Here is a 21088-nt window from a genome sequence, read left to right as displayed (position 1 = left end):
CCAAAGAGACCACACCATTTTGCATTCTCACCAGTAATGAATGAGAGTTACTGTTGTTCTTTATCCTTGTCAGCATTTGGTGTTGTCAGTGCTTTTGGACTTAGCCATTCGAATAGGTGTGTAGTAGCATCTCATTGTTTTAATCTGCAATTCTCTAATAACATATGATGTTGAACATCTTTTCTCATGCTTATTTACTATCTGTATTTCTTCTTTTGTGAGGCTTCTGTTAAATTCTCCCAGTTTCAAATTGGATTGTTTGGTTTTTTATTCTTGAATTTTAAGATTTCTTTGCGTATTTTCAGTACCAGTCCTTTATTGGATACATGTTTTTTTAAAAAAAATTATCCCAGTTTGTGGCTTTTCTTTTCATTTTCTTAACAGTGTCTTTCACTGAGCAGAAATTTTAAATTTTAATAAAGTCTAGTTTGTCTTTGTTTTTTTTCTTGGGTGATGCTTTTCATATTGTATCTAAAAAGTCATTACCCAACCCAAGATTCTGTAGAGTTTCCCTTATTTTCAGGGAGTTTTATGGTTTGGCATTTTACATTTAGATCTATGATTTATTTTGAGTCAAATTTTGTGAAAGGTGTAAGATCTGTGTCTAGGTTCATTATTTTGCATATGGATTTTCAATTGTGTCAGCACTGTTTATGGAAAAAGCTACTTTCTCCATTGAATTCCCTTTGACTCTTTGTCAGATTAGTTGATTATATTTGTGTAGGTCTCTTTCGGGGCTCTCTTTTCTGTTCCATTGATCTATTTGTTTTTTTTACCAATACTACAGTTCCTTTGTTATTCTAGCTTGATAGTAAGTATTGAAGTTGGATTGTGTCAGTCTTCTTTGTTTTTCTACTATGATAGATTTTTAAATGTTTAGCTTGCTTTCCTGCAAATATGCTGAATTTACTTATTAGTTCTAGAAATTTCTGGAGATTTTTGGAGATTTCCTACATAGATAATCATGTCATTTGCAAATAGGGATAATTTTATTTCTTCTTTCTTATTTAAATATCTTTTATTTCCTTTTTTTTTTTGCGTTATTGCACAGACTGTGACTTCTAGTACTATGTTTCTGTAATTGATTTCTAGTTCATTCAATTGTGGGCAAAGAACATAATCCATATAATTTCAATTCTTTTAAAATGGTTGAGATTTGTTTTACAGCTTGGGATATGATCAGTATTGGTATATGTTCCTTGGTACTTGAAAAGAATGCATATTCTGTAGTTTTATTGTGTTCTATAAATGTTGATTAGTTAGATCCTGTTGGTTGATGATGTTGTCTAGTTTTTCTATATATTTTCTAATTTTCTGTGTAGTTGTTCCATCAACTAGTAAGAGAGCGGTGGCAAAGTCTTCAACTAAAATTGCGGATTTGTCTGTTTCCCTTTTCAGTTCCATCAGGTTTTGCTTCACATGTTTTATAGCTCCGTTCTTTTTTATACATACACATTAAGGATTGCTATGTCTTCTTAGTAGATTGAGCCTTTTATCAATATATGATGTTTTTAGTAGTTTTCTTTGTGGTGAAGTCTACTTGATCTTATATTAATATAGTGACTCCTACATTCTTTTAATTAATATTTGAATGATATAACACTTTTTCATTCTTTACCTTCAACTTACCTGTATCACCAAATTTGAAGTGAGTGTCTTATAGATAATGTATAGTTGGGTGATTTTTTATAAAAATCTGGTCTGGGAAGCTGTGCCTTTAGTTGATGTATTTGGACCATTTATATTTAATATTATCATTGATATGTTATGGCTTAATTCTATCATATTGATTTTTGCCTTCTATATTTCTCTGCTTTCTTTTCCTGCCTTCCTAGGGGTTACTTGAAATATTTTTAGAATTCTGTTTTGATTTATCTACAGTGGTCTTGAATGTATCTCTTTGTATAATTTCTATAATCATCGATTTAGCTATTACATCATAAATACATGTTATTATGGTCTATCGATGTTGACATTTACCAATGCAAGTAAAGTACAAAACTTTGCCTTCTTTATGTTCCTTTACCCTCTAGCAATTATAATTCTCACATATTTCTTCTACGTATGTTGAGAACTGCATGCAACATCTTACTTTTTTTGCTTCAATCATCAAACATCGTTTAGAAAACTTAACAGGAGGAAGAATATATGTTGTATTTACCCATATTTTTACTCTTTCCATTGTTTTTGCTTCCTTTCTGGTGTTTTTCTATTATTTTGCTTTTGTTTAGAAAACTCCTTTTATCTTCCTAGTAATTCTGTTGGTGACAAAACTTAGTTTTCATTCATCTGAGGATGTCTTGATTTCTCTTTCATTCCTGAATTATATTTTTTGCTAAGTATAAAGTTTGGGGTTAACAATTTTTTTTCTTTTAGTGCTTGAAAAATGTTATGCCACTTTTTCCTGACCTTCATGGTTTCTGATAAAATATCCACTGTCATTCAAGTTGTTTTTCCCTCTATGTAAGGTGTTGTTCCTCCATCACTGCTTTCAGGATTTTTCTTTGCCTTTAGTTTTAAGAAGTTTAATTATCACGTTTTGATATGTATTTCTTTGGGTTTATCCTGTTTGGACTTGCTTAGCTTCTCAATACTTTAGATTTATGTCTTTTGATGACTTTGGAATTTTTCAGTCATAATTTCCTTGAATACTTTTTCAGCCCTATCCTATTTCTTCTGCTCTTCTGAGATTTAGGAGACGTGAATGTTAGACCTTTTGTTATAATTCTACAGGTCTGTCAGTTCTTGTTCATTTTTTAAGTCTATTTTCTTTCTGCTTTTTAGATTGGATAATTCTCATTACTCAATCTTGAAGTTAACTTACTGTTCTCTCTGTCCCCTTCATTCTGCTGTAAAAGACATATGTTAAGGTTTTCATTTTAGTAATTATATCTTCCAATTCTAAAATTTCCATTTGGTTCTTCATACTTTCTATTTTTTTTTAATTTGGTTCAAGGCCAGGCATGGTGGCTCATGCTTGTAATCCCAGCACTTTGGGAGGCCAAGGCGGGTGGATCACCTGAAGTCAGGAGTTCGAGACCAGCCTGGCCAAAATGATGAAATCCCGTCTCTACTAAAAGTACAAAAAAGTTAGCTCAGTGTGGTGGCGGGTGCCTGTAATCCCAGCTACTCGGGAGGCTGAGGCAGGAGAATTGCCTGAACCCAGGGGGCGGAGGTTGCAGTGAGCCAAGATTGCGTCATTGCACTCCAGCCTGTGCAATAAGAGTGAAACACTGTCTTGGGGAAAAAAAAAAATTGGCTCAAGCATTTCCACATTTGCCATTGAAGCCTTTTTTTTTTTTTTTGGATCATGGCTATTTCAAAATCTTCATCAAATAGTTTCATCATCTCTGACATCTCAGCATTAGTGTCTAATGATTATTCTTTTTCACTGAAGTGGTGATTTTCCTTGTTCTTGGTATCACTAATGATTTTTTATTGAAGCCTGAACTTTCTGAATATTATAAGATGTTGGATCTTATTTAAATCTTTTGTTTTAGTTGGCTTCCTTTCATACACCTCCAGTGCAGGAAGGAGTAGGCATTGCCTCATTAATTCCAGGCACCCCCAAGCCTCTTCTGTTACCTGTGGTAGAGAGAGGCTCCCTGTTGCTGCTGAGTGCTAGTGAGGGTTCTGGCCTCCCATGATGCTTCCTCTGATACCAACCTCACTGGGCAAGACCTCATTACAGTTCTAACCATAGCTTCTGCTGACAAAGGTGGTGGTGGGGGGGACATTACGCAGTGGGGGTGGTGAGTGACCCTCCACTAGGCCTCCTATGACACCACTCTAGTTAGGAGGGGCTACCTCATTTCTACCTCTTAGGAGTAGAAGTCTTAGCACCTTATATGGTCTCTACTATCACTGTGGAGGGTGACCTCATGGCCACTCTGCAGGGATGAAAGTCCAGCCTCCTTATTCAGCTTTCTCTGATATGACCTGGTCTTGTGGGGGTGGAGGGGATGTGGTTGAGACACCTTGTTACAAACTGTGGAGGAGAGAGTGTACACTCTCAGTTTTTGCTTGTGGTGGTGGGACTGCAGTATTTTGTAGTGTTTGGTCAAAGTAGAGGGGTTATTTTCTAAAAGTTTTTTGCCTTGGCATGCTATCCTTTACCTGGTCCTTTGGATGGGCATTTTGTTTGTTTTTTAATCTGTGCCCATTGTTGATTCTGGCTTGCTGGCTTTTCTATCACTAAGTCTTAAATACATGGGCAATAAGAAAACCCAGGAAACTCACCAGGCACAGTGCTGTTCCTCGGGTCTCAAAGTCCCTTGCTGGCCTGTCTTCTGCTGTCCTCCTTCTAGAGACTTCTTATGCTTGTTGTATAGAAAATGTCCAGAGTTATTAGTTGTACTTACCAGAAGGAATAGGGACAAGTGTGTCTACTTCATTTTCCTGGGAGCAGAAGTTAACTTTATCTGGTTATATTCTGAAGGAACAGCTGACTGGATTAACTGATGGGCTGGGTTTGGGGTGTAAGGGAAAGAGCAGTCATTAATGACTGTTTTTTGTCCTTAGCTATTGGAGGGATGGAGTTGCTATTAGTAGAGTTGGAGAAGGAAGACTGAGATTGACCTGATTTTTAAGAGGATGATTTGCAGTTTTTGAACATGTTACATTTAAGATACATAGTGGAGTTTTGTAGGCTTTTGGATTGCAGAGTCTGAAGTTAAAGGTGGAGGTCTGGGCAGGAACTGTGCATTTAAGCATCATGGCATGGGGGTTATAAAGCTGTGGGATAAGACTAAACCACATGAGAGTGAGTGCAGAGAGAAGGGAGATCAGTGACTGAGCCCTAGGATGCTTCATTGTTATGAGGTCAGGGATAAGGGCAGGGGCCAGCAAAGGAGACTAAGGATGGGCAGTTGGGAGGCAGGAATCATGATGAATGTTTTTCTCAGGGCAGGGAATGATGAGATGGGCCAAATACTGCTGAGAAGTAGAGGAAGGCGCAACCGAAATCTGATCCTTGGATTTAGTAGGTTGTCCAGAGCAATGTAGAAAAACGTTTGACCTAACGTTTTGCCTCATGGGATTTTTATTTATCAAGGTCACCAACACATTTTATATCATTCATAAAAGGTAAACGTTAGTACTGCTTGAACTCCAGTGCTGGGATGAGGAATTTGACCCAGTGAAATTATCAACAATTAGAGCCATAAACTGCTCAAAGGCACCATAGTAATTTCATCAAAGCTATTTATTTTTTCTTGTTTCTTCTACTTATTGAAGCCTACTAACATATTGGTCCTGCGTGGTGGCTCATGCCTGTAATCCCAACACTTTGGGAGGCCAAGGCAGGTGAATCACCTGATGTCGGGAGTTTGAGACCAGCGTGGCCAACATGGCAAAACCCCATCTCTACTAAAAATACAAAAATTAGCCAGGTGTGGTGGCTGGTGCATGTAATCCCAGCCATATGGTAGGCTGAGGCAGGAGTATCACTTGAGAGGCAGGAGAATCACTTGAACCCGGGAGGTGGAGGTTACAGTGAGCCAAGATAGCGCCATTGCACTCCAGCCTGGGTGACAAGAGTAAAACTCCATAAAAAAAACAAAATAAATAAAACTCTACTAACATATTGATAATTTATAAAATAGAAAAATAATTTTTATTTGCTATTTTATAAAAATTATTAATACCACAATAAATGACTTTATTTCATTTTTATTTCTAATTAAATGGAATGATGAAAACATATATGGGGCTCATATTTTATTCAATCACACTTTACTTTTTATATGTTGCCCCCTTGAATCTTAATACACTACCTCATAGTAGTACATCAGGACTCACTTGAAAGCCAAGGATTTCATCTGAAGCCAAGGAAACAAAGAAGTTTGGTCTCTCACCCAAAGATGGGCAAGCTGCCTCCATTTCCATAACTTTTTTCGTAGTCAACTTTAGTAACATTTTTAAAATATTTATGTTTTGTGTTCCTCATGAGCAATAGTCACTTTAAAACAAGATCTATTTGTTAATTAGGGAAGATTTGGTAAGCTCTATTATTTTACTTTTTAGTTTTGTATAGAGCATCAATATCTTTTTTTTTTCTATTTAGAAACAAGTTTGGGGACATGGGGATAAAATTACAGTGACTTTTAAGTGTTAATATTTTTAAAAATAATTGATTTTTATCAGGTGCTTTTCCTAGTACCCAAATTCATTGCTTCAAGTCTGTACATAGCCAAGGCCAAGGCTGTTATTTACACCAATAAACCATAGATTTAATATTGTTAAGGAAAGTGAAATGTCTTATGGAAAGCAAAGTGTTAACTTGTTTCCAGAGCAACAGCTGTTGTTATGCACTATGGAGGGTATTTGCTGTAACAGCTTGCTATGTTGAGTAGCTAGAGAGGAAGTCTTCCAAAGATATATCCTATCACTGCAAATAAATAAGGAAAATGAAACCCCCTTCTAAACCGTATACAGAGTAGCTATGGGAACACTATGTTTGATTTTTGCAATGATTTCCTGCGTAAAATGGGCAATTTTAGATGGCTGGTTTTTTCAAATAGAAACTGGAAAGTTCAATGTATGCAGTTCATTATCAAAAAGAAATATTGACAATCTACATGCTGGGAGTATAAGCAGGAGAGTCGAAAGTGACTTCTGATGCTGTTGATTCTCTTTTTTATTGAGAAGCAAACAGAAAATTAAGATGGCTGGTTAAGTGACTTGCTTCTAAAGAAGACACAGCAAATAGTTGTCAGGTCAGTGAGGACAACTCAAGGCTACCACCAGACATTTCCACCACATTCCTTTAGCTCCATCCTTAGAAGAGCCAAGTCCGTAAAAGATGCCCAGGGAGGTACTGCACTCAGTGAATGCTGACATTAAACACCAACGATCTGTTGGGTGCAATGGTGTACTCTTTTAGTTCCAGCAACTCAGAAGGCTGAAGTGGGAGGATCTCTTGAGCACAGGAGTTTGAGGCTATAGTGAGCTATGATCATGCCTGTGAACAGCCCTGCACTCTAGCCTAAGCAACATAGTGAGAAGCTGTCTCTAAGAAAACAAACAAAAAAACAGCAATGATCATGTTTCTTGATAAGTAAAGAAAATGCGATTCTCAGCCTGTGGATAAATAAACTGCACACGTTTGTTCCAGGATAATGAGGTATGCTTGCCCTGCCAGAGATGCTAGCTGTGTCTCAGATATCTTGTCTGTCCCAACGAGACACTCATCTTACCCTGGCTGTGCGTATGTGGTTCACATCCCAAACTACGCAGGACCTGATTCTGAACTGGCCAAGTATTTTTCCAAGGCATCTGCTGGCAGGCACAGGCCACTATTTGCCGGTACAACCCTCTCAGCCAATCAGCTGATAGCTACTCTTATCTCTGTATCCTTATTTTCTTCCTAGAAACTTTTTGTACCTCTCCCTTTTTATTCAAATTTCTCTATAAGGTCCCTTGATCATGTCAACTTCCCCACTGGGTAGACTAGTTTACAGAAAGTATTGTCAGAGTTTTCCATGCCTTTGTCTCACAGTATTTTACCACTTAAGAAAAAAGCATCAGGAAAATATAAGGCTCTATAAGAACGAAAAGAAAGTATGTGTTTTTCTACCTTTTTTTTTGGTCTATTTTTCTTACTGAAAACACTCCCATGCAAAACCAGACTGCAAGCATTTTGTCAGTGGTGTTGATATTGATGGATTGAAGCTCCATGTGGACAAACAGCCAATGTTGTTAGTCAGTGATTTTTTTAATATTGTTATAGAAAAGACATCCATATCCAGACCCCAAGAGAGGGTTCTTGGATCTCACGCAAGAAAGACTTCAGGGTGAGTCTGTAAAGTGAAAGCAAGCTTATTAGGAAAGTTGAGGAATAAAAGAATGGCTACTCCATAGACAGAGCAGCCCTTAGGGCTGCTGGTTGTCCATTTTTATGGTTATTTCTTGTTTATATGCTAAACAAAGGATGGATTATTCATGCCTCCCCTTTTTAGACCATATAGGGTAACTTCCTGACGTTGCCATGGCATTTGTAAACTGTCATGGCGCTGGTGGGAGTGTAGCAGTGAGGACGACCAGAGGTCACTCTCATCGCCATCTTGGTTTTGGTGGGTTTTTGCCAGCTTCTTTACTGCAACCTGTTTTATCAGCAAGGTCTTTATGACCTGTATTTTGTGGTGACTTTCTATCTTGTCCTGTGACTTAGAATGCCTTAATCATCTAGGAATGCAGCCTAGTAGGTTTCAGCCTCATCTTACCCAGCTCGAGATGGAGTTGCTCTGGTTCCAACACCTCCGACAATATCATTTGTATGAAAAGTTCATGCAACTTGGGCCAAAATGTTCCACTGAAAAATGAGCACATCATAAAAGGACCATTATGACATGTTCCTTACATTTTCCCTCCAGCTGCTTCCCTGAAGCCAAAGCTTTTCACTGTTCTGCACCTGCAAGCTGAGTTCCTCCAAGTGCCACTCCCTGTTCCTCCTCAGTCCCCTTTCTTCTTACTGCCTGCTCTGCTGTTTCCATTTTCAGGCCAGTCCCACTCTCCCCTTTAAGAATCACCTCCCCCAAAGAGCTTTTATGCAATATACTAAGATTGCACCCTTTCTCTATTCTGGTGTAATAAACCATCCATAGTCTTTCCTTGCATTTGGCATAGCCGATAGCCATCTAATTGTATATTTCTTTCCTTTTAGACTGCTTGGTAGCACGTATTGTACTTTTTCATGGTATATCACCAGTAAGTGCTCACCTAGCCTAGCACAGTAGCTGATACAAGGTAGATTTTCAATCATTGCTCAAGCTTGTAAATGAGAGTGTGGAACTCACCTTAGTTGTTAACCACTCCTTTTGCTAGGTGTCTTATAGTACAAATAGAGGGGAAAGTATCAAATCATTTTAATACTATGAAATTTCTGAACTAACTTTTCTGATACAGAAATCGTAGAAACTACTTTTAATTCATATACCTAAGAGAAAGATTCCAAGATGTATAATAACAATATCATAAAAGACTATACGTTTCCCTGGGGAAATGTGATTTCTTGGATGTTAGATGTTTATGAGGAAAATCACCTAAAAATTATGAAAATGAAGACTCAGGGGTCCTAGAATACTTACAACTAAGTAAATAAGCCCTTGCTATAATTATTTTCTATTGTCTGTACAAAAGCCAAAGCAAGCAGATTCCAATTTAGTGTTTAAAAAAGTATAAGAATAAAGTGGTTTTAAAATGTTCCTATCATGGCTTAGTCTAAAAGATCACAGGTCTTTTCAGGTGTAGATCAATTTTTTTTTTTAAGGAAATCACTGAATGAGGAAATTTGTCTTTTCTGGCAGTTTTAGAATTGGGCAGGAGCATTTACAGAAGTCCCTGATGTTCTTGATTCATTTGAAGCACTGGAATTCAGGCACGTGGAGAGGAAGATTACATAGCACACAGCAATCTGTTTGTTTGTTTGTTTGTTTTTGTGACAGAGTCTTACTCTGTCACCCAGGCTGGAATGCAGCGGTGTGATCTCAGCTCACTGCAACCTCCATCTCCTGGGTTCAAGGAATTCTCCTGCCTCAGCCTCCTGAGTACCTGGGATTACAGGCGCCTGCCACCGCGCCTGGCTTATTTTTGTGTTTTTAGAAGAGATGAGGTTTCACCATCTTGGTCAGGCTGGTCTTGAACTCCTGACCTCGTGATCCACCTGCCTTGGCCCCCAAAGTGTTGGTATCACAGGTGTGAGCCACCGCGTCTGGCCTCAGCTCTCTTACTTAGTACTCAGGTGTCAACATTCGATCCCTTGATGCCTTAGCTCTTCTTTTTCCAAGGCCTGCTTCTCTTTCTAAAGATTCTCCAGTGATTATGACAGTGAGGTCAAGATCCTGGATTCATTTCCATTTTGAATGAGTTCGCTTCACTCTGTTCCATGGCCATTGAATATCTCATTAATCTTGGGATTACAGGGGGTATTGAGTGGTAAATTATTTATTCTCTACTTACTCATATTTTATTGAGCACCTATTACATGCCAGCCATAAAGCTTCCACTGGGTTTAGAGAGATGAGCAAGACTGAGTCCTGGACACTCACAATCAGGAAGTGGAGGGAGATTGCACAGGGAATGGCAGTACGGTGCTCAGTCTACTGACTGGCATTCAGTTAGTGCTGACCTTCATCCCAATCATCCTAATTATAAAATAAGTATTAATCATCACATTTTAAGGAAGGAAACTGAGGCATGGAGAAGCCAAGTAATTTGGCGAAGGTCGCACACCCGGTAAAGGGTATTCCAACTCTTGAATATACCTCTATTCCGACTGATTCTACATGTTCCTGCCTTTAGTGGAGGTAAGGAAGTAACTCTCTCCGTGATGTCCCTTTAAGGAAGGAAGGATGCTTTCTCAGATGAAGGAGAAGAAGTTCTTTCATCAACTTGGACTGCTGTAACAAAATACCACAGTCTGGCGGCTTAAACAAGACATTTATTTCTCATCACTCTGAAGGCGTGAAGTCCAAGATCAGGGTGCCAGCATGGCTGGGTTTGAGGAGGGCTCTCTTCAGGGTTGCAGATGGCTTTGTATTTTGTACTCTTGCTGGCAGAAAGAGAATGAACTCTCTCCTCCTTTTCTCATAAAGTCACTAATCCTATCATGGCGACCCTACTCTCATGACCTCATCTAAATTTATTTACTTCCTCAAGTCTCCATCTTCAAATTCTCTCACACTTTGGGGGTTAGGGGTTCAACATATGAATTTGAGTGAGTGAGCACATTCAGTCCATGGTAAGTAGGAAGGCTATTTATTCTAGTTAGAGGAAACAGGACTGCAAAGAAGGGCCTTGAGGGATGGTAATAACTTTTCCTTTAGAGGACTTCAGCATTTTTTCAAAATTTCTGGCAGACATAGCAGGAGGAGCCAGAATGGGAAGATTTGAACCTAGAAGATACAGAGGGATCAGTGCCAAGCAACTTTGAAAAACACAACAAACATAAGACTAGTGATAGTGGATTCTCCAGACAGCCCTGAATTAAAATCTTGAACCTATCATTTACTGGCTCTTTAATTTCTGGAATGTGCTTTAACCTCTCTGAGCCTCATCTGTAAAATACAACATAGAGATTGCTGGGAAGATAGAGGAAAGAACACATGTGAGGGCTAAGCCATTGCCTGACTTGCAGAACCTGCTCATTAAAAGTAGCCGCTCAGAGGGACCAGGAGTCTTACCTTTCTTAATCTGGCTGCGTATCACAGCATCCCAGTGGGCTTTATTTTTTAAAATTTATTATTAAAAACATTTGTTTATTTTTGAGAGACAAGGGTGGAGAATGTCTCGCTATGTTGCCCAGGCTGGATTTGAACTCTTGGGCTCAAGCGATCCTCTTGTGTAACAGGGATTACACAGTGTGCCACTGCACCCAGCTTTAGTGGGCTTTAAAAAACACTGATGCCTGTGTCCACCCTTAGGGATCCTCATTCAGCTGGTCTGGTTTGGAATCCTAGCATGGGTGTTATGTTTTGGCTCTCCAAGTGGTTCTGATGTGTGGCAGAGATCGGGGCCACTGACCTGCCTCCCTTCCCTACTGAGGGAGACGTGGGCAGGGGAGGACCTTGGAGCTGGAGATTAGGCCCTGTGTGCTCACCTGGTCCCCTGGGGTGGGCACTGAGTGTCTTTGTACACAGGACCTCAGTCCCCTCAGCTCTGTGACCTTGAGGATTCTGGTGACGGCTGTTTCAAAGTTGCAATGGACTATTATTACTCCTGTTACTGTAGCCACCACCCATAGGACCACTAATACTGCAAAACCACCCTTCCTGGCACCCAGGAAGCCTCCCTCCTAACTCCTAGGCTTCTTAGAAGGAGCAAGTGAGATAATGAACATGGGAATGCTTTCAACCCTGTGGGAAGAAACTCATGCTTTTCCTGCTTCAAGGACTTTCTCAAGGTCTCTGCCAGAGTGGAAAGTGGAATCCCTGCCCCTTCTGCCCAGTGTGCTTCCTCCATGAAGCATCTCCTGAATCGGGCAATGTTTAAGGGTGGGAGGTTAATAAACTCCATCTGATCTAAGAGTTCTTAGCGTCCAGAAAACAAATCAATGGGCCACGCTGAGCACTGGACTTTGCTTGGCATGTTCACGATTGTGGGGTTCAGATGCAGAGATACTGTACAGCCTGTCCTTCTGCTTTGGTGCAGGCACTACTGTATTTTTAGACCTGCCCGACACTGCCAAGACAAGCAGTGTATGGAGATGAAGGCCAGGCTTGCTGGCCTGCACAACAGAAGCACATTGCCTAAAGCGAGGCGACATATGCTGGCGGCCCTCATTTGCTGCGAGGGAGGTGGGGGGTAGTGGCGTGTTTTGTTTTGGCTTCATTTGGAACATTTTATAGCACTTCACACTGCGTGTGCTTGAGGATGTGTCGAAACACAGGATTAGCTTTATGAACTAGCTTTGTGGGTGTCTGAGGCAATATAGCAAGTTTTGAAAAATGAATAACACTTAAGTTTATCTTTAAGCTGCAAATAAAATATTTACATTTTTGTATGTACAACAAAATCACTTATCAAAACACTACAAATTTGGAATTGTGATCATTTGGGTTGACTTTTCTCTCTATACCCTCTATGAAAGAAGGTTTGTTCTGCAAATTATATTATGCAAAATCAAGAGGAAATGTTTAAATATCTTCACAGAACAAACTGGTTTTGCTTGCAAATGAAAACCCGTAGAGACGCTTTTGATTCTTCCTGGTTTCTCACCACCTGTAACAACAGTAACACCAAAGCTTATGTCATCTCCATCCCAGCTGCTTAGCTCTGGGTCATTCTTTTAAGAGCTCCCACTTGGGTTTGCTACAGTAGCTACCTTAATTAGCTTTTTCTTGTTTTATTCTTTTTCCTAGCAGTTCATTCTCTGTATACTTACAACAGGGATACTCTGATACCAGTTGGATTGGTGTCTCTGATCAATGGTCTTGAGTACCCCCTGACACCCATGTGATAGGGGACCAGCTCCTTGGAAGGGAAAACAAAGCCTCAACCACTTTTCCAGGTTCCCCATTTTCTCTTCCCGTCATCCACCTGGTGGCAGCCGCAGGGAGCAGCTTCTTACCCCACATTCCATGGAACTCTTTCCCTCTTTGATTAGCATGACCTTGCTCCTGCCTTCTGCCCCATGAATTGTAGACAAATGCTGAGACCCAGCACCATATGCCCTTTCTCACTGCTACTAAGCCCTGAAATCATGGTCTTTCCATGCCATTCGACACCATAATATTCAAGCATACCTCTACTAGGTATATTTAGCACCCAGCGTTAAAAAAAGGAAATATGCTTTTCCTTCTGGGGAAAAGAACTTGCGAGGGCAAGGATTATGTCTTACTCTGGCAGTTTTTGGTGCCTTGCACGTAGAAAGCCCTCAGCATATGTTTGCTAAATTAAGTGGCTTCTGGTTGTCAGCACTGTGCCCATTCTCTAAGCAAGCCTGGCAAGGCCCCTCTTAGAGGCCCCTGATGAGACACCAGTTTGAGTTGTTGGATGGATGTGAATGACTTGGAATGGAACTTATTCTAAAATCAGCTACAGTTAAAACGTCAGGCTGCTTTTGCCTATCATCTAAATTAATGAGGTTTTAGTGCATTTTTTACTCTATTTCTCTGGAAAAAGAAATACTACGGGGCTTTACTTTCCTAACTTTTTCCATTGAATTCAGAACAGATTCCCATTCTGCCACTAGCTTCTTGCCTGTGGTAATCTTCACACAAGCACAAAAAGGCACATAGATACGCAGAAGCACATTCATACAGACACACACACATGTTAGTGTGCATAATTAATACTCAACTTTACTTCATGGCCTTCATTGTCCTGTAGTTTTTGGTTATTTTTAAGTTTCCTTCCTGAAGGATTTTTAACAGATGTTTCCTTGTACTGCCTACTCACATCACGTTGAATTTGACCTTTCAGGTATACCCAAGACATGAGCTCCTTTGACCTATGCTTGAATCTGAAATTTGAATTTGTGATACAGTTAATACTCTTTCTATTATATATTTTTGTGGATAACATTGAGACATCAGGAAGGTAGATTTGCATTCCCTATATTCTCTATTTAACAAACTAGACAATCTCTAATGATTCAATGACTGTTTTATTTTATTAGTTAACTTATTTACTGAATATTTTTTTGAGATGGAGTCTCGCTCTGTTGCCCAGGCTGGAGTGTAGTGGCACCATCTCGGCTCACTGCAACCTCCACCTCCCAGGTTCAAGCTATTCTCCTGCCTCAGCCTCCCGAGTAGCTGGGATTACAGGCATATGCCCCCATGCCTGGCTAATTTTGTATTTTTTGTAGAGATGGGGTTTCACCATGTTGGCAAGGCTGGTCTTGAACTCCTGACCTCAAATGATCCGCCTGCCTTGGCCTCCCAAAGTGCTGGGATTACAGACATGAGCCACCATGCCCAGCCGGTTTTATTTATAAACAACAGAATACTCCTCAAATAATTACTAGACAATACTATGTATAAAGGAAAATGTTAGAAAAGTATGAAATGATATAGTTACACAGAATATGTTGATATCTTATTTCAGTATACTTTTGGCTGATGATTTTCAGTCTAGATCTACTAGAATAAAGTTATGAAATAAGTTGCTAGAAAATGTAATTCTGTAAAAGTTTAGTCTGTTTGGGAAAATAAACTGAATTCTCCAGAACTATTTATGCAACATCTGTTTTGGGTTGATTGGCTACCATCCTCATTTCAGCACCTGCCCAAGGAGCTCTTCATAGGCCAATTTACCAATTGATAGAAAAATCAACAGAACTTACTCTCTTTAAAACCATTCTTTAATTCTTTAATCCTTTCACAGGTTCACATGTGCTTTTTTTAAATTATCCACATTGTGATTGTATAGATTACGTGTAAATGTATTTCCATTGTAAATCTTGCTTCATATTCTAATAGGCACTAATAGAAGTTCAATATTATTTAAGTTAAACATTGAATTGTATCTAATGAGACAAATGGATTTTTAGAGATGCTTCTACTAGGCACAGTCCAAAACCTTCAAAGACAAGGCTGTATAGTTTTACAAGCTCATATAAAGAACAAGAAAACCAACTCAGTTTTCTCTGAGACACAGTCAAGATCTAAGAGATTGAAACGATATAAATCACTAACCAAACAAAAATATCCTCCAAAAATTGTATATGAATTAAAATTTTATATATATACCTAAAAATATATATAATTTTATATGTGTGTATACACACACACACACACACAGACACATTTATAGCTTCTAAGGACAGTCTTTCAGTTTTCAGTGTTAATATATGTGTGTGTGTGCATATGTGTATGTTCATATATATATATAAATAATTTAAAGCCTATCTCCACCCTAGATCCATGAGATTGGATGATATTTGTTAGTATCAGCCACATTGTTGACAAGACCATTTTATTACAAGGTGTCATAATTAATAATAATCATAGCAAATATACTTGAGTGCTTACTACATGCAGCCACTTTTCATATATTATATCAATTAGTCCTCACTATAAACCTACGAAAAGAATACTGCTTTCCATATTAGAAAACTAAAGTCTATCATAGTCACATAATTAATAAGCAGAGGAGCTCCCATATCATGTTTCAATTCCCAAATAAATGCACTTAATTCACTCTGTGTTGAAGATTTTCTGGTTGGCTCAGTTTTACTTTACAGAGTGCATGAACTGTACGCAATTCTACAAGACAATTCTTTATTATGACTGCATATTTTAGTTCTGCAATCGAAGTATGGTGCATATGAAAACTATGTAATATAATTAGCTAGAAAATAGGAAGTTCCAACAAATTTTATAATATGCTTGATGTTATGCGCTTTTGAATGTTAGAAGCATAGGCAGGAAACAAAGCACATGGTGACGGCACTCAGGCATCTGACTTGGAGGCTATTTCTATGTGATCAAAGCTCTCCAAGCAGCCAAAGCCCTCTCTTCCTTTAAATACCAATCTGTGGTTCCTGCTTTGCACAGGGGATTCAGAATCAAAAGCTGGGCTCCTTTGCTAGAGCAAATGAAAGGGCAGGGACTCGCAGTGGTCAGGAATGACAGCACTCTGGGGCGCATTTGTTCTCCACTTCTGTCTTGCTCTCTGTTTCTTCCCCTGCCTCATCGTGTGTCTCCTCCCTTTCTTACGTCCCGTCCGCTGCCCGCTGCCTCGATGCTCCTGCTGCTTCCTCTGCCATCTGTGTGACCTAGTTCAGGATCCCTGAGCCTGGGTTTCCCGGGCTCATCTGAACCGGGCTATCAGTGCCTCCTGTGAGCTTCTGCTCTGCTGCTCATCACCTTGCTTTCTCAGTTTTCCAGCTCCTAGGGGATCACAGGCATGATTCCAATTCATCTTTCAAACTGTTCTTCAGAAGGCATGGGTCAGAGGTCACCATGCATTGGCTGTGTGTCAGGTATCTGCTCCCATTTACTGATGTTTTAGGTTTGTAGGAGTAGAGTCATGTGATATGGCATATGGCCACTACCTTTTTAGGAGGTAAATGAACAGAAAACGTTCCCATGAGAGATGGTATGAGAACTTTGTAGAACTTTCTGTATCAGTAGTCTACTTTGCCCAAATATGACTACTACACTCTAAGCTATCATTTAAAGAGATGTTCCAACCTCAGTGGCACATCAGAAACAGTGTACAGCCATCCAGTTGTCCCTCAGCATCCACATATAATTGTTTCCCAGACCCATCCCCCTGAGGATATGAAAATCTGTGAACACTCAAGTCCCTGATATAAAATGACATAGTATTTGCATATAACCTGTGCACATCCTCCTGTATACTTTAAATCATCTCTAAATTACTTCTAATATCTACTACAATGCAAGTACTAGGTAAATTGTTGTTATACTGTATTGTTTTACAATTTGTGTGATTTTTATTGTTGTATTGACATTTTTTGTTGTGTTTTTCCTAAATATTTTTGATGCATGGTTGATTGAATCCACAGATGCAAAACCCAGATACAGAGGGCTGACCATACAAGCTAAGGGAAAGAATACATGTTCCTATTGCTGAACACAAGACCCCCTGCTGTGCAGTGATAATGCCATCTTGATAATAACAGCAATAAAAGCCACTACACATGGTGGCTCATGTCTATAATCCCTGCACTTTGGGTGAAGGAGGCAGGAGGATTTTTGAACCCAGGAGCTTGAGGCTGCAGTGAGCTATGGTTACATGACTGCACTCCAGCCTGTATGACAGAGCAAGACTCTGTCTCAAAAAGAAAAAAAAAAAAAAAAAGAAATGCCTTTTACTGGTTTCTTATTATATGCCATACACTTCATATACATTGTAAGTCATTCTTCTAATAGTTCTAAAGGATGGACACAAACATCTCTATTTTACAGAAAAAGAGACTTCTAGGAGTTTCAGTAACTGGTCCAAAGTTACCTTGCAAGAAAGTGGTAAATACTCAGATCACTCTGATTCCAACACCTATGTTTTTCTACTGTATTATGCTGATTTTTTAAATTTTAACAAATATCTTTTAAAGAAACTAAGACAAGAAATAGATTCTACTTTATTTACATGGATATTAATCATTTCTGCTACTCTTCCTCCATTTCTGAAGTTTAACGTGAACTCTGGTGTCATTTCTCTTTAGCCCAAAGAACTTCCTTTAGCATTTCCTGTAGAACAGGTCTGCTGGTAACACATTCTACTCTTTCCTTCCTCACAAATGGCTTCACCCTACCCTTATTTCTATAAGATATTTTCACCACGTGCAGAATTTTAGTTGAAGGTCTTTTCTGTCAGCACCTTAAAAATGTTTTCCCACTGTCTTTTGGCTTCCATCATTCTTGATGAGAAAGTTAGAGCCTTGGGATTATTTTCCCATATGTTTTATGTCATGATTTTTTCCTCTGGCTGCTTTCAAGGCTTTTTTTTTGTTTAGAGTTTTTGGTAATTTTATTATTATGTGTCTTGACTAATTTATAGGAGTTTATTCTCTTTGGAGTTCGCTGAGTATCCTGTATCTGTAAATTTGTGTTTCATCACATTTGGAAAGTTTTCAGGCATTACTTTTATGAATATTTTTCTTCACCAATATCTACGGCCTCTGCTTTAGGACTCCAATGACACAAATGTGAGAACTTCTGATATTGTTCCACAAGCCTTTGAAACTTCATTTATTTTGTTTTCAATCTTTTTTCTTTCTGTTTCTCATATTGAATAATTTTTATTGCTTTATTTTCAAGTTCACTTACTCTGTCCTCTCTCATCCCTGTTTTATTATTGAGTCCATCACATGGGTTTTAATTTCAGATATTGTGTTTTCTAATTCTAAAAATTTATTTTCATAATTTATAGACCTTATAATTTCTTTCTATTTATTTCAGGAGTATTCACCCCGGTCTATATAAAATGGTTCCAATAACTACTTTCAAGTCTGTGTGATAATTCATATATCTAAATCATCTTTGGGTTGGCTATCTCTTTGATCATTGATCAGATTTTCATTATTGTTGGTATATCAAGTAATTTCAGGTTGTATCCTGGACACCTTGAATTTTATGTTGTCAAAATTCAAAGTGTTAAATTCAGTGAATTCACTGTTAAAATTCTCTGGATAATGTTGATTTTTAAAAATTTGATTTTTTTTTTTCAGCAGACAATCACCCAACCCAATCTGTCTCTTTCTTCTGTGGTGGCAGTTTCAATGTCAATTCATTTTTCAAAGTCTATGTGATGCTCTTTGTGCCGTGCACCCTGGGGCGCACACCACTCAGGGCTTGCTGTGGAACCTGGATGGTCTTCAAACTGTAATTTGGTTCTTAAAGACTTTGCTATGCTTCTTGGTCTGTTTCCTGTGCATTTGCAACTTGGGGTTGTGGTTGGTACTTGTGTAGGTTCAAACATAGAATTTTAGAGTCTTTTCTTTAGCTCTTTTCTCTGTGGGATTTTCTTTACACCCTCTGGCTCCTCGGACTCTTTTGCCCAGTTTACCTGGCCAGAAAGGTTGGATTCTGAGTTCTGGACTCCTGTGCTGTGGCACAGTTCCATGCATCCGTGACACAAAGCAAGCAGCAAGAGAAAGGGGAAAAAACATAACCATGATTCCTCCCTCCTCTTTGCACAATGAGGGTTCCTTTTTGTTGTTCCTCTCTCTAGAGGGTTGGGTCATCATTTGGGATCTTAAGTGCCCATGCTTCCACTGGGGCAGCAGTGCAGACCTGTATTTACAGCTGATCTGGAGGCAGGACTAAGGGAATAAAAAGAGGAAAAAATAAACATGGGGATTTACTCTGGCTTTAAGTGGCCTATTTTCCTAGATTTCTAGGAAATGAATTTTTTTTTTTATTATACTTTAGGTTTTAGGGTACATGTGCATAATGTGCAGGTTTGTTACATATGTATCCATGTGCCATGTTGATTTCAACTGAAGATTTTTGCTATTCACACCTTTTACACAGTTCCCAATTGGCTTGCCTTCAGGCCAAATCCATGAGGAAAAAAAGAAGAAGAAAATCAGATAACTTTGCAACTTGATCTTTGTTAAGACTTGACTTTCCTTCTCACTCCACTTGCTATGATTTACTTTCAGTCCTTATGTGGTTGCTTGTCATACTTACCTAGTTTTAGTTGTGATCAGTACAGCCGTAGAATGGATTTCTTATTCTCTGAGCTGCTTCTTGTTGTTAATGATTACACCCCTAGCACTTGGCACAGAAGCTGTCCTGTGAAAGATAACCTCAACTATTTCTAAATGAAGTAAACGAAAATATAAAATGTGAGCCTCACCAATTGCCTAATAAACTGTGGTAGGACAAGGACAGCAAATATTTGGCCCACACTCTGCAACTCTTAATTTCCATACTCAAAGTTGACATTAGTATCTCTTCACTGCCCTGTTCCCTGCTGAGCCTGAATACAACTGCAGAATATTGTCTAACACAGCAGCCCTGGAAACCGTGCCAAGTGGCCAGCATTGGTATGGGAAGTGAAAGCCTATCATGTATTCCTGTTTTCAGGACTTGGTTATTCATATAAAAATCCGAGCCTTCCTTTTCCATTTAACTGAGGTGACTCCTCTTCTCAAATTTCCATCTTCCCATCCTCTTTCCTGTAAAACTCCAGTTGTTTGATAGACTTCTTCTTTGCCAGGAAGGCTTCTTGAGAAAAAAAAATATTCTTTGCCTTCTTATCAAGTTGTATATTTTCTTAAAATATAACTTGACTAATATGTTTCACTGAGTGTTCCCCCATCTATACTATCAAGAATTTATTTTAGCGTTTTATCCTTTTGGAAATGATGAAATTGGTTAAGATTGGTAATTATCCAACTCAAAAATGATCATTAGAATTCCTTTTTGTTTGATTACCATATATCGCCAAACCTACTATCTATTTATCACCAGCTGTATCCATTAACTTAGCCTTGCTTGTCCTTGACTCCTATAGACTCCTATACTTCTCATTTTGAATCTTTCTAAGTGAAAATATTAATAGAAAGAGGTAGGCCTTAAATACATCTGATTTAAATTCTCAGATTTGCTTGGAAAGCATAGCTAAACGAACTTCTTTTATGGTTTTGCTTGTCATTTTTTATTGCCTTAGACTGTTTTCTATAGAGCCAACAATCTAAATAGAAGTGGATATTTTTGTTTTGGTTAGGGGCTTGGGGTGACTATTATCAGCTCTCAGAGATAATCATGGTACAAATATATCTTAGCAGAAGATGTGAGGTAGTGTTTGTAAATGATGTGAATGCCTTTACATGTGTTTGGATATTCGGTATGAAACACTTCTATGCTACCCAACTGGGTACTTAAATGGGGGTACTCTTTAGAAGCAAGAACCTTAGGTCTTCTTGCTTCTAAAATGGAAAATCTTGATGGAAAAAAGAGCTCCCACAGTATATTAAGCATGTGTGTGGCACAAACATTGAGCAAAAGGAGTTGATTGAAGGTCACCAGCTTGGACATCACCGATTCCAAGGTCATCTGATAAGATCTCCTGTTTGTTCAGACCCATCCCTGGCATTCTATCTAGCAGTGCCATGGCTGAAATTAGAAAAATGAAGATGAAAGCAACTGACTGTGACAATCTGCTGTGT

At 38.8% G+C, this 21088-nt stretch overlaps 1 protein-coding gene across 3 annotated transcripts in view; it reads left to right on the top strand.

Moving 5' to 3' along the window:
* Positions 1–21088, top strand: part of TMEM182 (transmembrane protein 182) — an 80706-nt gene that overhangs the window by 40038 nt on the left and 19580 nt on the right. The window lies entirely within an intron of this gene.

Source organism: Nomascus leucogenys, chromosome 14 (assembly GCF_006542625.1).
Source record: "Nomascus leucogenys isolate Asia chromosome 14, Asia_NLE_v1, whole genome shotgun sequence".
NCBI lineage: Eukaryota > Metazoa > Chordata > Mammalia > Primates > Hylobatidae > Nomascus > Nomascus leucogenys.
The sequence above is the reverse complement of the archived record's forward strand: the minus strand, read 5'-3'. Positions and strand labels throughout refer to the sequence as shown.